Source organism: Euleptes europaea, chromosome 6 (genome assembly GCF_029931775.1).
Source record: "Euleptes europaea isolate rEulEur1 chromosome 6, rEulEur1.hap1, whole genome shotgun sequence".
NCBI lineage: Eukaryota > Metazoa > Chordata > Lepidosauria > Squamata > Sphaerodactylidae > Euleptes > Euleptes europaea.
Window position 1 is genome coordinate 44155392 of NC_079317.1, and position 16253 is coordinate 44171644.

General features: G+C 40.5%; 1 protein-coding gene across 3 annotated transcripts in view; it reads left to right on the forward strand.

The window, feature by feature from the left end:
* The window catches only part of NOVA1 (NOVA alternative splicing regulator 1), a 191042-nt gene that overhangs the window by 170926 nt on the left and 3863 nt on the right, over window positions 1-16253 (forward strand). The gene's annotated exons all lie outside the window — the stretch shown is intronic.

A 16253-nucleotide genomic window follows, 5' to 3' on the forward strand; every position in this document is an offset into this window, starting at 1 on the left:
CTTGAATTGAACCTGATAACTAATAAATAGTCAGTAGGGTGGCTTCAGTGGTGTGAAATGCATACTCTGCCTATCGTATGACCAATTTATTTTCTTATCATAGTATTTCATTTATTCAAGAATGCCAAATGTAGTTTTTCCAGTCTGATTAAAACACTGGGCTATGGCTTGGCTCCTATGGAGTGTGTGTATTAGGATGTTCATGAAGCAGTTCTGCATACTCCCACTTCCTCAGCAGTCTCCCCCAAAACAGTGTTTGAGGTTGCGGGGCTCATGTTCTAAAAGACATGTAGCTGTGGATGCTGAAAAGAGGGGAGCCAGGGGAAATTGTTCTCCTCTTCCTCTTCTATCAGCAGTACTTACATTGATACAAGAAATTCCATTGGCACAGCAGTGGTGCCAGCCTGTTTTCTATTTCTCTCTTCAGTCTCACCAGGCCATGTGGTTTTTGGTCCATTAATGGCAATTAAGCATGATGGCTAAATGGAATCATCATCTTCAGAAGTAGTGAATAGTTTCTGCTGCACAGCAACAAGGTGAGGCTTTGGCCTCAATGCCCCTGCTTGAGGCCGTTTTTGGAGATCTGTTTGTACACTGGGAAAATAGACTGATGGGCTAGATGAGCTATGGGTGTGATCCAGCAGGGCTATTCTTATGTCTTACTGGTCTTCACAAATAATGATGTATGCAGTCAAATATTAAAAAACCTTTATGGGTCACAGTCATAGAGGCACATATAGCTAAGTTCTGTTTTCATTTTTTCAAGCATCAAATATGCAGAAGCAATTATATAATTTAATGCCAATGGTATTTATTACCATAATACATATAATTTAGCCCAGGTTTGTTGTCATTGTCCAAATAATAACATATATTTTATATACACATTCTGACTATCCAGATATTTGTTTTTTTATAAAAGTTGGCAGGAGATCTTTGAAACTAAACAAAGAGATGACAGGGTATGATCTTTAAGTCTTAGCTTTCCTGATTTAGTTTAAAATAATAATAGAGGAGACTAATTTAGAACCAGTGTGGTGGCGTGTTGTACTAGGAGGACTGGGAAAACATGATTTCAAATCTCCATTCTTCCATGAAAGTCACTCGATGACCTTGGCCCTGGGTTGCTCTTCTAACCTATCCTACCTCACTAGAGTTGTCAAGGATGAAATGGGGACCAGAAAATCATGTAAACACCCTGGACTTCCTGCAGGAAGGGAAGAATAAAAATAAAATGTGTCATAGAAAGAGTTGGAAGAGTCCAACAAGCTGATCAATGCAGGATCAGCCTAAAGCATCCCTGACAAGTGTTTGTCCAGCCACTGCTTGAAGACTGCCAGTGAGGAGGAGTTCACTACCTCCCAAGGCAGCCAATTCCACTGCTTAACAATTCTTGCCGTAAAAATTGTTTCCCTAATATCCAGCCAATACCTTTCCACCCATAATTTAAACCCATTATTGCGAGTCCTAGCCACTAATGCCAACAGGAACGGCTCCCAGCCCTCCTCTACGTGACAGCCCTTCAAATACTTAAAGAGAGCAGTCAACCTCCTCTTCTCCCGATTGAACATTCCCAACCATAGGGCTTGGTCTCCAGGTCCCTGATCATCCTCATTGCTCTCCTCTGCACCTACTCCATTCTGTCCACATCCTTTTTGAAGTGAGGCCCCCAGAACTGCACACAGTACTCCAGATGTGGCGTGACCAATGCAGTGTACAGCAGGACTATGAAATCTTGTGATTTGGATGTTATGCCTCTGTTGATATACCCCAAGTCTTTTTTCCCACTGCTTCACAATAGCTGCTCATATTTAGCGTACAGTCCACCCGTACCCCAAGATCTTGTTCACACACATACTACCCAGAAGTGTATCCCCCATCCATTATGCATGTTTCTCATTTTTGTTACCCAGATGTAGAACTCTGCACTTATCCTTGTTGAATTGCATTTTGTTCACATCTGCCCACTTTTCCAGTGTGTTCAGATGTCATTGAATTCCATCTCTATCTTCCGGTGTGTTTGCTGCTCCTCCCAATTTGGTGTCATCTGCAAATTTAATGAGTAGTCCCTCCACCTCCTCATCCAGATTGTTATAAAAATACTGAAAAGTCCCGGGCCCAGAACCAAGTCCTGTGGCACCCCCTGCTGGACACTTCCCTCCAATCAGATGAAATGCCTTTGACAGCCACTCTTTGGATGCAGTTCTCCATCAATTCCCTATCCACCTAACTATCCCACAGTCCAGTAGTCCTCCAGTTTACCCATCAGAACATCATGGTGAACTTTATCAAACGCTTGATTGAAATCCAGGTAAACTACATCGACAGTGTTCCCTCGATCCAGTAAGCTCATCACGGGATCAAAGAAGGAAACAAGATTGGGCTGGCAGGACCTGTTTGGGACAAATCCGTGCTGACTTCCTCAAATCACCAAGTTGTCCTTCAGTTGTTTAGTTTGATGCTGTAGTCATTTTCAGAGCTAGCAGTAAATTCAGTCAGGGAAGAAAAATCCACCTTCAGTATATGAATGGTGTATGATAAGGTACATAGGATTGGAACTTAAGTCATCTTCTGCTACATGAAGTGCTTTTCTGCTAATGGAGGAGGGTATTTTACTGATTTTAACCCTCTCAGTCCACAGCCTCTGCATTGTCCCCACTCCACAATTTTGGAGTGGTTCTGACGCCATATTCTTGGATCCCACACCATACCATTAATGTCAAAAACTGCATAGAATAATATTGCGTTACAACTCACAGGATGATATATGTACGGAAGACCTTCACTATTCATGGGGGATCCATTCCTGGGATCAGGAATAACAAAATCTGCAAATACTTGGAGGCCAGGTTCTGCTGCCTCCTAATAACTGCCCCCCCCCCCCAGTCCCTAAATTTCCACCAAAATGTAATGATTAGGCTAATGGCTCTCTGTGAAAAAAACATGCTGGGTACCGTCAAGTGATCAAATTGTGGGTCATGAATGTGAATCCCCCAAGTTGCGAATGGCAAGGGTCTACTTTACTGAAAAAATGAATTTTGTCTTACTGTTTATTTTCTGAATAATAACAAAATAACACATATCCTTATTATCTATTTTATAAATTTCTTCCTGTGTTTTAACTGGTATCTTTTTTGTCAATCTATAATGCTTACATGTATTTTTTTTTTCTAATTGTGTATTAAAAGATGGTCGGAAAGGAAAAGTACAGGGCATTCACTGCACCTTCCTTTCAGGAGCTGCCTAGAAAGCTGTGCCCCACCAGGAACCCTTTCAATGAGGTTCAGAGTTTCCTTAGGCTAAGGGCAGCTATGAAGAATGGCTAAAGTGTGTCCTATAGTTGGGTGAGGGAGGTGATGATAAGGATTGGACAGAGGGATGCTAGGCACAGACTACAGGAAAGTATTAACTTCGTGCTTTGTGGACTACCCACGACAACATCAAGCACAGAATTTCCACTTTCACAAGCCAAAATGCAATAAAAAAACTTCGATAACTGGTTGAAGTAAGCCAGACTTCTTGTATACCCATAGCATTTCTGCTTGCACAAGATCTTGTGCCCCCAACCTCTGGGTAGTATAATATGTAAGGTGGAAAGCAGTAGGTGTTGCGGAATATCTTGCACAAGCGAAACTGCATTACCCTTCATTAATGTTTATGTTTGTGCATTGCTGGATACAAGCCAGTAGGAAAAGTATACTGAGCTAGGTAGATCTTTGGTCTATTACATTCAGGCAGCTCCTACAATTCTTAACGGCACAAACTGTAAAGTTTCATATACTGAATATGGCATAGCATGATGTTTATGTGCAGACATTACCAAACAGTACTTACATTCTACTGATAACATTCCAGAAACCTCCCAAATAGACTGAACCAAAATTGCACCTATTTTGTATCATTGTTTTTCATTGTCACCAGTCATAGGTATGGTATATTGTATATGTTGTCACTATATACCTAATCGGTAGAAAATGACCACAGAGTAGTTAACCCCTATATACTAATTACTGAAATACTTTTAGAATGTTTGGAAATATTTTATCACTAACATTTTCATTTGAATTATGATCTCATTTGCTGCCCAAGCCTTAGAATAACACCCTGTTGTCAGTAATACTTCACGATGAAATTAATATTTGAGCACAATCCTGTTGACTTTATATTATGCTTGATTTATAAGTATTGAATCTATAAATAATTTAGACTTGAAGATTGCTTTTCTATCCTACAGAGAGGCAGTGCTTTACAATCTGTACATATTTGCAAATCAAAGTTAATTCTCATCTTCCAAGGCTTGTTTCTTGAGTTAATCTTACCTTTAAAAAAAATCTATTATGACATCAACATTAGGAAACAAAGAACTGTCTGAGTTAAGCTCACAGAATGGACCCTTTTCACTTCCCATTGCACGTCCCATTCCCATCTTGAATCTCCTCCCCACAAGCAGCCCTGTGACATGGGGCCTTACACTGAGATGTAAGAATGCTGTGAATTTCACAACAAACCTGTTTGGCAGTTGAGCATATGCTGTTGAAAATTCACTATCAATCCGTGAGCCGATCAAAGGTATGTTCAGTTTGCATCATGCAACTCAAACAGCTACTGAACAGCAGCTATCTGTTGGTCAGAAGGTGACTCACATCTACTCAGGGTATTGACTGGGAACTGGTTCTGATATCCCAGAACTTCTCTATATCCTAGCTTTAGGGGATATTCTGGGAATGGACTTCTGATACACCCCGCAAAAATGGCTACACAGTGAAACTGGAGATCAGAAGCAATTGGCCTATTGCAAAAAGGAAAGGAGAACAGGATGGTTTATTGCCCCTCTCCTCTAAGCTGGTCAGGGACATAAGCAGTGCTTTTGATATCCCTATTGCAAAAGGGAGAGCAAAAAGAGATAATCTCTTTTCTATCCTTTCTAAGCAGGGTGGGGGATGGGGTTGGATAACAGAGGAGCACTTTCCCCTAACTGTTCCATTGGACTTTAACTCAATAGGGCATCAGCTTGGTAGGCTTTTCTGGTAGATAGATCTTTACCCCAAGATCAATCACTGTCCTGGCAAGCTCTCCTTCCCTGGAGGTTTTTAAGCAGAGGCTAGTTGGCCATCTGTCAGCAATGCTGATTCTGTGACCTTAGGCAGATCATGAGAGGGAGGGCATCTTGGACATCTTCTGGGCATGGAGTAGGGGTCACTGGGGGTGTGGGGGAGGTAGTTGTGAATTTCCTGCATTGTGCAGGGGGTTGGACTAGATGACCCTGGTGGTACCTTCCAGTTCTATGGTTCTATGGCTTTTGTTTTGTTAAGGGTAAGGAAAGGTAAAGGTAAGGAATCTTAACTTGAAAATTATTTTTATTCAGAGCTGATATTGTATCGAAATAAAACTTAATTGATTGAACTTAGAAATTAACTTGCCCTGCTGGATTCAATAAGATGGATCCCTTGAAACATTTCAGGGAGATATGCCTGCAAAACTGCAAAATGGCACATTTTGGGGCTGAAAGGGGTTAGGAAGCTGTCTAAAGGCAGCTCCTCCCCCAGGAACGGCTCCCAGGATGCTAGCACGAGCATTCACACTAGACATATGCTGCCAGGGAGGTGGTGCAGGCGTAGGAGGCTCATGTTGCTGCACAGCGCCCCAGGTCTGGCATAAGTCACCCTGCGCCAGCGTCCATGCCAGTTTGCACAACACAAGTAGAATGGACGCTGGTGTAGGGGTCATGCTAGTTCCTACGTGGCTTTGTCCCCCCTTCAGGAATGGGCCGTAGGTGGTCTTGATAACATTAGTGCTCACAAAGCTGAGGATTCGTGGAATTCTTTTTGTAAAACCTGTAAAATAAACTGTAGAATAAATAATTGGTGATTAAACTTTCTTTTTTATTTTCCTTGTTTGAAAAAAATCAGTATTACACAAACTGGCTGCTAATTTTAAATCAGGGGCCTTGGGATGTAATGAGTAATTTCATAAAAGAGAGGGCACAGTTCTGTGGTTTGTGGAGAATGCTTAATATGAGTCATATGAATGAAAGTAAATAAATAATGGTATAATGTAATGGAGATGCTTTATTATATATTCCACATAAGGAATAAGATTAAACTTGCGACTTGGGATCCAGATGTATTTGCATATTCAAATGTGTAATCACAAGCATATATTTCTTATTTTAAAGGACAAAAGAAGAAGTAGGCTGGCCTGTTAATCTGATTTACTCCAGTCTAAACCAATTGATTTTGGTGAGTTTAGGCTAGAGTATGCCTGCCTAGGATTGCACTAGGAAAGAAGGGACTAGTCCTTTTCCTCTGGTAGTAAAGGGAAGGATCTGGGGATGTGAAAAATTCTGGAAAAGCCTGATCAGAAGGATTCTGGGGGTGTGGGTGGAGAGGGCCAATCATCTTTGGCTGTTCTCCAGTAAAGGTCTAGCTGAAGAAGGAAACCCGGCATAAGAAATATTACAAAATGGAAACTGAAAACTGGCAACTTTAAGATTATTCTGCCTACATCTTAATTTACCATTTTAGCAGGATGAGCTTATCTGTAGCTGTTAGCCAGTTGTTCAACTAAGTTTTTCTTTTTTGTAACAATTGTTTTAATTTTAAGCCATTTTTTCTGATTTAAGAATTTGGTTTTAATTTGTTACTTGTTTTATTTGTTATTCCATGCTCACATAAAAAGCCTAAATCCAATTTTTGCTCCTCAATCAACCACAAAAGACCTGGAGTTCTTAGACTGAAGAGTCTTTAAAACGACAAAAAATGTTTAGTTTTCAGGGGGTCTAAACCAGCATTTTCTGGTGGCAAGAAGCAAAAAGTTCTTGTTTTGTTTGGGGTAGGGCTATTAAGCTTGCAATGTGGACTCTTCGTTAAGGACTAGCACTTTAGGACCTGGACCAGCTAGCTAAATTCTGTATCACTCCTTAGTACAACAGAGGTATGAGTTCAGTTGAGAAGATTACCACATAAGAACCAGATGTTTTAATTAGATTTTCAGAAAACAAATGTCCTTTGACTAGCACCATTCGGTCATACCTATGAGCTTGCCAAACTGTTTACCTGCCACTGTATATTGATAAATAGTTCTAGCTCTTGGAGTGTAAAAAGAAGGCAATAATACTAGACGTTTGCCATAGAGAGCTAATTTCTATACTGTTCTTGTTCCAAATTGAGATTGACTCAACTGAAGGCAACTTTTATCCCAAGACTAAAATATTTATCCACTTTTTCTTAGCACAGTATAGATACTTTTTTGTTAATTGTCTCAGAAATAGCAAAATACAGCTATTAGTTGCTTCATTTAATGTAATCTTAATGGAGTGGTGGCTACTATTGATGTGTTGCATGTTTCTCAGCTGCACCTACAAAACTTTTAATGATGACATTTCATTACTGCTGTACCCATAATCCAATAGAAACTCGGAAGAAGTTAAATATGAATAATGTTGACACCCATTTAACTAATTCTGACTAAACAAGCAGTTTCTTAACTTGGTATTTACCAGTACTCAAATTGTTATGAAACTCTGCAACCTTCTGCCATGCTGATCAAAGGAAATACCACACACTTGGCATCTGCCATTAATTTTTAGCTAGATTGTGGCTGTAATGGGGCTTGGGAAAATGTTAAGGGAAATGGTTCACCCTGTCATAGTATGTTACCTACTGCTCTGGATCAGGTGCAACCAGTTCATGATAATTTTTCTCTTGATAAATCTATACATCTTATTTCTAGAAGCCTCACAATCTTCTAGTAAAAAAAAAATCAAAAAACAATCCCTTGTATGTGCTTTTAGCAAATAGTCTGAACAAGCAAATCCTGTGCTGCGGATCTCAGCTCAAGAAACTATAACTTTTAATTTACATGTGAAACACCTCCCTGACCTTACTGACAAAGATAAAACCATAATTTTCAGTGTCTGTGAATATTATTAATTGGTTTACAGCGCATTCCTGAAATGCGTTTGCTGCACTTACCAAAGTCCTTAGGAGGCTGACAAAGGCCTCAGCTGGTGCTGGGGCCCATAGCGCCGGTGCCCGGAAGGCACACGCCGGCATTAGTGGCCACAGCGCCGGCATGCAGGCTTGGACGCAGGTCCCCCGATGACGACGCAGCCTCCCACCGGCCTCTGGCCACCGGCACAGGCTGCAGTGGCGAGCTGGGAGGCATTCCCGGGGCATTCTGGCACCGGCTGGGGGGCGGGGCCGATGTTAGTCAGCCTCCTGACCTGTTTCGGCTCAGGAACGCCCCTTTTGTTGTTGAGATATGCCAGCTTTTTGCTGGCGTATCTCCCGTGCAACCCTCCACGGGTTTTTTGCGCCAGGTAGAGGTTTCAGCTGTGCCGAAACCTCCTTAGGAGGCAACGCCAGTAGGTTGCCTCCTAAGCCCGGCACAGGCATTCCTTTTAGGAATGTGCTGTTAGTTATACATTCTTAAAATAGCATGTAGGCAATCAATTTTAGCTGGCATAATAGAGTTTTGGGGGTTTTTTTGTAACTTGATCAAAATATACCTTTGACAATGAAATAATAATAAATATCTGGTTTGCAACTCAGTAAGAATTACTACATTCAGCCAGTGAAAAGCCAAAGAAAGCCAAAGTAGAGTGTCTGAGTAGGTTCAAATCCCAACTCTGCCATGGAAGCTTGTTGGGTGACCTTGGGGCAGTCACTCCTTCTCATCCTAACCTATCTCAGAGAAGTGCTTTGAGGATAAAATGAAGGACAGCTATATAAGCCACTTTGAGTCCCCGTTGGAGACCAGGGTATAAAAGGCCAGGGTATAAATGAAATAAATAAATAGTCATTTCACAATGCATTGTTTTTAAACCTTGTCTTCAAAGTGTTCCTTTAGTGCCTTTCCACCCAATATTGTTGTGGATTATATTTCTGGTTTAGCTATTTACATTCTTTATAGCTGGTGAGGTGTAGTGGTGAGAGTAGCACCACTACACCTCACCAGCTATAAAGAGGATGGTTGGGTTCAAATCTTCACTTTGCCAGGTGACCTTGGACCTGTCACAGTCTCTGATTAACTACCTCACAAGGTTGTTGTTGTGAGGATAAGATGAAGGAGGGGAGAACAAAGTAAAAAGCTTCTTTAGATCCTGAACAGGAAGAAAAGTGCAATATAAATTACAATAAAATAAAATATACTACACCTTTCTCACTGAGACCCAAAGTGGACTACATAATTAAAAGCAAAGGAATAAGAATAGTGTACTTTATATGACAAATAATGCAATAAACTGGAATGCAAAATTAGAGAACAACACACTAAAACAGAATAGTACATACAATAAAGTATGTTTACAAGTTAATAGGATAGTGCAGTAAAACAGTATATTATAGCAAAAAGTGGAATAAATTGGATTACGAAATTAAAGAACAACGCAATAAAAACAGTATGATAAATACAGTGAATGGTGCGATGAAAATTGCCTAACATTTCAGAGATAGTAACTACAACACTATTTTACAAGCTGTACTCTGAACTAAATTTGAATTATTTTTTCATATTATTTTCAATAAGGATACATGAATAAACATAGATATGTAACCTTCAACATGTTCTTTAATGTTTAGAATTAATGTTTATTTCAATACGTTTTGCATTATTTGGAGGAAGGAGATTTTACATTTTCCTCTAGGCTGTCTTTAGAGTCTCAAAATTGGAAGAGGAACCATTTTTAATTGTTTTCCTGAATAAGCATAGACCATATCATTCTACCCTGTAATCTCTCTGTTGAGCTCAATTACTTTTGGTTGAACTAGAGCATATCCTTTAGAAATACTTCGTGCCACTGGAGCCACACAGCAGCTATAAAGCTAATGGATTAAGCTCTCTGAAGATTCATGTTGTGTCCAAGAAAATCGTGTCATATGGCAATGGATTTCTTGCAGCTCTGCCACAATATTTTGTAGTCTTTGATGGCAAAGGCACTGATAGTATATACTTGGACATTCAGTGAGCTTTTATAAAGTCTGTCACCTCAAGGTCGTGAATAAGCAGTAGTCATGGGATAAGAAGATAGCTCCTCTCATAGATTAAAAACTGGTTAAGCAGGTAGAGGACAGTTCTTGTAACGGAGGGAGGGGGGAGTAGTGGGGTTCAGCAGGGATTGGCTTTGGGATTTATGCTATTTAATTTGTTCATGAATGATCTGGAATCGGGGTGGCCAAGTGATAGGATCAAATTTGCATATGACACCAAATTATTCAGGATGGTAAGAACCAAAGCATATTGTGAAGTGCTCCAAAAGGCTCTCTCCACATTAGATGAGTAGATGGCAAGCTGGCAAATGAGATTTATTAAGAGTGTGAAGTGATGTACATGCAGATGTAAAATCCTAATTTTAAATATACAGTGATGGGTACCAACTGGCATTGACTGACCAGGAAAGAGATCTTTCTATAATAGGTACTGAAAACAAAACATCCCTTATCATAATGCCCTGGAATAACTCTCTGATACTTTTGAAATAATGGGTACAGTCTGGTCACCATGTCTTGAAAATGGTATTGGAGCACAGGAAAGGCCACTTTCCCTGCAAGGAAATACTAAGGATATTTTAAGACAGCTAAAGGAGAACATCAAACATTTTTTAAAAATTATGCATGGAGTAGAGAAAGTGAATAGAGCAGGGATCCCCAACATGGTGCCCAACATCATCTTTTCTTGTGCCCGCTTAGTGTTTTTAGAAAGTGGGCAGGGTCAGGTGGGGCTTTTGCCCGGCAGGGCTTCTGATTGCCCATTGGAGAATTGATTGGCTGTGTAGAAGTTGCTTTGGCAGCAGCTGCCATCACAGTACAAATACCTGCATGACTGACGGTGAGCTGCGAGTGTGCAAGAAAATATGGTTAAGAAATAAGTTCATTTTTAAAAAGTTATCCTTCTGCCTGAAATGTTGAAATTTCTATTAGCGTTAGACATGACTTCACTCCCTGACTGTTTGTGGTTGGCTCTGCCACATTATGTGAAGACAAGAGTCACCGGGAAAAGACAATCATGTTAGGAAAAGTTGAAGGCAGCAGGAAAAGAGGAAGACACAACAAGAGATGGATTGACTATAAAGGAAGCCACAGCCCTCAATTTGCAAGATCCGAGCAAGGCTGTCAAAGATGGGACATCAAAGGATCCTTCTTGCGAGACCCCCCAAGTTTTGTAAACATTGGGCCAGGGGGTACTAAGATATGGGGCCGGAAAGGGGTCCTCCCCTTAATGTGCATTTTTATTCCATTTAAAGCACACATTCGCTCATTTCCATGGCTGCAGGGGGCGCATTTTTGGGGGTGGAGACCCTAAACTTTCAGCGGAGCTTCAAAGGACCCTTCTTGCGAGACCCCCCAAGTTTTGTAAACATCAGGTCAGGGGGGCTTGAGATATGGGGCCCGAAAGGGGTCCTCCCCTTAATGTGCATTTTTATTCCATTTAAAGCACACATTCGCTCCTTTCCGTGGCTGCAGGGGGCGCATTTTTGGGGGTAGAGACCCTAAACTTTCAGCGAAGCTTCAAAGGACCCTTCTTGCGAGACCCCTCAAGTTTTGTAAACATTGGGTCAGGGGGTACCGAGATATGGGGCCCGAAAGGGGTCCTCCCCTTAATGTGCATTTTTATTCCATTTAAAGCACACATTTGCTCCTTTCCGTGGCTGCAGGGGGCACATTTTTGGGGGTAGAGATCCCAAACTTTCAGCAGAGCTTCAAAGGATCCTTCTTGCGAGACCCCCCCCAAGTTTTGTAAACAGTGAGTCAGGGGGTCCCGAGATATGGGGTCCCCCCTTTTCCCTATTGGGATGAATGGGATCAGCCAATCCTGTGTGCATCTCGAGAGCGGCAAATCCAAGGCAAAACCTCCCATGCTTAAATGGAATTGTATTGGATTATCCAGTCCTCCTAGTCCCTCCTGATGGAACAGAAGACATCCACAGTAAGACCCCTTTTGGGGCTTTAATCTATAATTTTTCTCCTGTGTGTGTGTGGGGTGGGGAGCAGAGTCTGTGTGTATGTGTGGGGAAGGAGCAGTTTCTGTGGGGGGGGAGCCAAAGGAGGATTTTGCCTGTTCTGCCTGGGGGGGTGCCCCCTCGAGTCTCTCTCTCCCTGGTTTGAGGGGGGGGCTTCAGTTGTGTGTCTTCAGGTTTTCCCTCATTCATAAGATCGGTTAAGTCTATTTTGATGCTTGCTCAAAACTGGTTTTCAAATTGTGACTTAAAGAATGCATTTTCCTGGTCCCAAGTCCGATGCAAAAGGGGAAATTCAACCCCCTCCTGCTCCTTATGCAAAGCTAGCCTGCCTCTGTCCCTTCCATGGTTTGCAAACTCCCAGGCATCACCTGTTGCTTTGCATGGTTGCAAATGTGTTGCTTTGCATGGTTTGCAAACTTCTTCGCACCTGCCCTGCCTTTGCTCCCCGCCTCTCAGCTGTTTGTCGGGGCTGGGAGCTTTAGCAAGCTCTGCTAATTGCAAACCCCCATTGTCAGAGATGCACATTAAGGAGGGGGGACCCCTTTCGGGGCCCATATCTCGGGACCCCCTGACCCAATCTTCACAAAACTTGGGGGGTCTTGCAAGAAGGGTCCTTTGAAGCTCCACTGAAAGTTTGGGACCTCTACCCCCAAAAATGCCCCCCCGGAGCCGCGGAAAGGGGCGGTTGTGTTTTTAATGGCTTTATTCGGCCGAATTTTTCCCCGAACTCCGGATCTCATGCCGAATTGCACGGACCCGAAGCAGGGGAGTTCGGACTTCGGCATTTCCCGAATAAAAACGGGCCGAATTTTGCTGAATCCGAATTTTACCGAATTTTTTTTCAACAGCCCTACTTCGTCAGAGTAATTAAATTGTGCAATTCACTTCTTGTGAACATAGTGCTGTCTACAAGCATAGATCGCTTTAAAAGGGGATTAGACAGGTTCAAAAGACCCATTGATGGCTCCAAACCCCAATGACTAAGTAGAACCCCCGGAGTCAGTAACTCTGAATACCAAGAGGCCCGGGCAGACTTTGGCATCTGTGCTCTGCTTCGAGGGCTTCTAGTGGCATTTGGTTAGCCACTGTATGAAAAAGATGCTGGAAATAGCCACTTGTCTAAGAATTAACACATTAAAAATTGTCTTAACATTGCTGTTTGATCCATGGGCTATGGAATTGAATATCCACATAATATATTTAAAATCTTGTATAAAATAAAAATTAGTTAAAATGTATTTTTTGAAACTTTCAACAGTTGGTAGATATTTAAATTAGTTGAATTTTATTAGGATTACTCGTAAGTAGAACACCATTAAAACCGTAACATTTACCTTCATATGCCAGAACTTGTTACTTATGGTTTAAATGGCAATGTAACCAGTTCCTTCATTCCTTCTTCTGAAAGTTCTGCAATCTAAAAATTGTAACTCCATTTTATGTTTTATATAATTCAGTGTGCAGGCAGTCACATTTATTATAATAAAAAATTGAAACATATAAATGAAGTTATTCACAATACATCAGTCTCTCTTGCAAATGTAATTTGAAACCTATGAAACATTAATGTGTGAAGTACATAATGCTTTCAGACTGCAGAATAAAAAACAAATGAAATATGGGAATGATATTAAAAGTATGCATCAACAAAGTGCTGTTTTCCTCTTCCCTAGTCAGATCATGTTTATAATACCAAGAAGGATCGGTGTATGCATTTGGATGAATGTATGTAATGTACAAGGCTTATGAAAATGTTAAATGCTGATTATCTGCATATATTACTGTGCACATCTCATCAGCTATTCCTTTCATTTTTGAGTAGACTTCCTCCACCGAAGTACTACTAACATGGAGGGAGCAGTTCCTGGAAAGAAGCAACTCACAGAAGTTCTCTAAAAAAGAAACCTATCAACTAACCTATCCACTCTCCTACTCCACAGCTACTTTTATTCATCCTGTTCCCAACCCCTAAGGCACAGTAAATTTAATCATAGTAAATAACCTTATAAGATACATAAGCTCTGGATCACAAAAGAATTAAACCTTTATTAATTTGTACCCCAGAGTGGTTTAAAATCTTTCTCACAATGATTCTGTTAACATCTCCTTAGTATCTAATGCCATTAACAGCCACACTAGCAGCTGGCAATTCTGATATAGTCCTTAACTAGAAGAGGGTGGAGGTATGTCCACAACAGCTGTTGGGCTTTTGCCTAGTGGCTGGAGCTCCCTCTAACCACAACACAGCCACACTCATGATCACATGCTTTTCGATTGTTGCTTAACAACCTTGTTTCTAATGAGTGCACCATCTGGTCAGATGTTTATATCCTTTTTTTTTCCTTTTACCATACAGAGATAAATCTTGCTAGGAAATAGACTTATTATTGTGAACATATCTCTTCTTCATTGTTCCTTAGTCAGAAGCTTCACCAAAATGGTTCTATTAGTTACTTTTATTTCATTTCAGTCTCTTTTTAGTACTAAACACCTGTCCAAGGACACCAAGCACATCTCAAGGGGGAGGGTACAGTTTCAACATTTTTTTTCTGCCCTGTGATGCTCTTCTCAGATGCTTGCTTCATTCATTTGATGAGGCTGCCAATTGTGCTCAGTGGTAAAGAAGCAATCATTTGTGCCCCCTTCTATGTAATATGAAGTGGGCAACCATTCTCAAAGAGGGGAAAGATCATGCAAATCAGGCTTAACCATGTATAGTTCTCCTTATGGAGATCCTATGTCACACTGGGAGAGGGGATTGAAGAGTATTTGTTAAAGATCACGTCACAGTTTGGAATTTCCCAGACTGAGTTTGGTTGTTCAGTTTCCCCATATATTTTAATAATCACTATTCAACAATCACCTAGAAGCCTTTCACAATTCTTTTCTGCTGATAGTGGGACAGTAAAGCTCTGGAACAGTTTTCCTCACTGTTCACTGTTGTTTTCTGGATGTGGGGAATCTTTGGATGTGTAGAAATATTTTAAGTGTATGTGTGTGTGTGTGGATTATAGTTTCTGGCTTGGTTTATGTATCTTTGTTTTTACGATTTTCAAAAAGCCTGTTTTTTTTGTGGGGGGTGTTGTCTTATGTTAAAACAGAATGTTGAAGTCTACTATATACATACTGGCGACATTATTTTGGTTCAGAAATTTCAAATAGTCCAGAAATTAGCAGCACGATTACTAACAGGAATGAACTACAGGCCACATCTGTAACACTTGTCTGCACCAACTGTTTGTCCATTTCAAGTTCAAGGTGCTGTTTTTACCCTATAAAGCCTTATACAAGCTTGGGACCATGGTAGAGGAAGGACTTCTTATTCCCATACCATCCTTATTCAGGCACCGCATTCAGCCTCATAAGTTCTTCATTGTTTCCTCCTGCCTTTGGTGGCATGGTAGGTGATCACAAGGAATAGCACATTTTCAATGATTGCTCCCCAATTGTGGAATGTCCTCTTTCCCCCCTCGCCAGCTCCTTCTCTGACAAATACTTTCCTTTTTTATTGCAGATAGCTTTTAATTATCTTTCCTTCAGTTTGGATGGGTTTTTGCTGTGCTACAGCTAATTTGGTTTTAGTTCCTGTTTTGTTTTATTGATTCTGGTTTACTTTATTTAGTTTCTTATTGTGTTATATTTTATAATGCCATTACTAGTAATTTTAGATTCTGGAGAGGGTCTATAAATATTTTAAATAATCTGAAATTTTCTGTTTAATTAGCAAGTACTTTGAAATTTTGCAGACAAAAATAAGTTACAGTGAAAAAGAGAATATATTGACTCTGGATGAATTCAGGATTTATAGAATATAATATGGTGTAAAATGAAAGCTGGAGAACTCAATATAAAAGCTAGTTGACATTAAATCTATTAAACTAACAGAAGGGGTGACTTAACTAACTTTAGCTAATACCTTTAATTATATTTTAATTTTAACGTTGTTCGTCATCCTATGGTTTTAGATGACAGTCATGTATTTTGATATGGATGTATTATATGTCAGTTTAGATATGAATGTAGTGTATGTCAGTCTCCACCATCAAAAGCCTCCACATTCAAAAATGAGTGAGACTGATGTAACATTTGCAACCCAATCCCATGCACATTTACTCAAGGAAATCCCACTCTCTTCAATTGAACTTTTACTGCCAAACAGTATACATTATTGCAGAATTGCTAGTGTAATTCTACTGAAATCAGTGAGATTTGATCACTGCAAACAGCTTCAGTGTCAGAAATAAAAAATTCATTAGTCTAACAAGGTAAGGCTGTTCCTGTAAATGTAATAAAA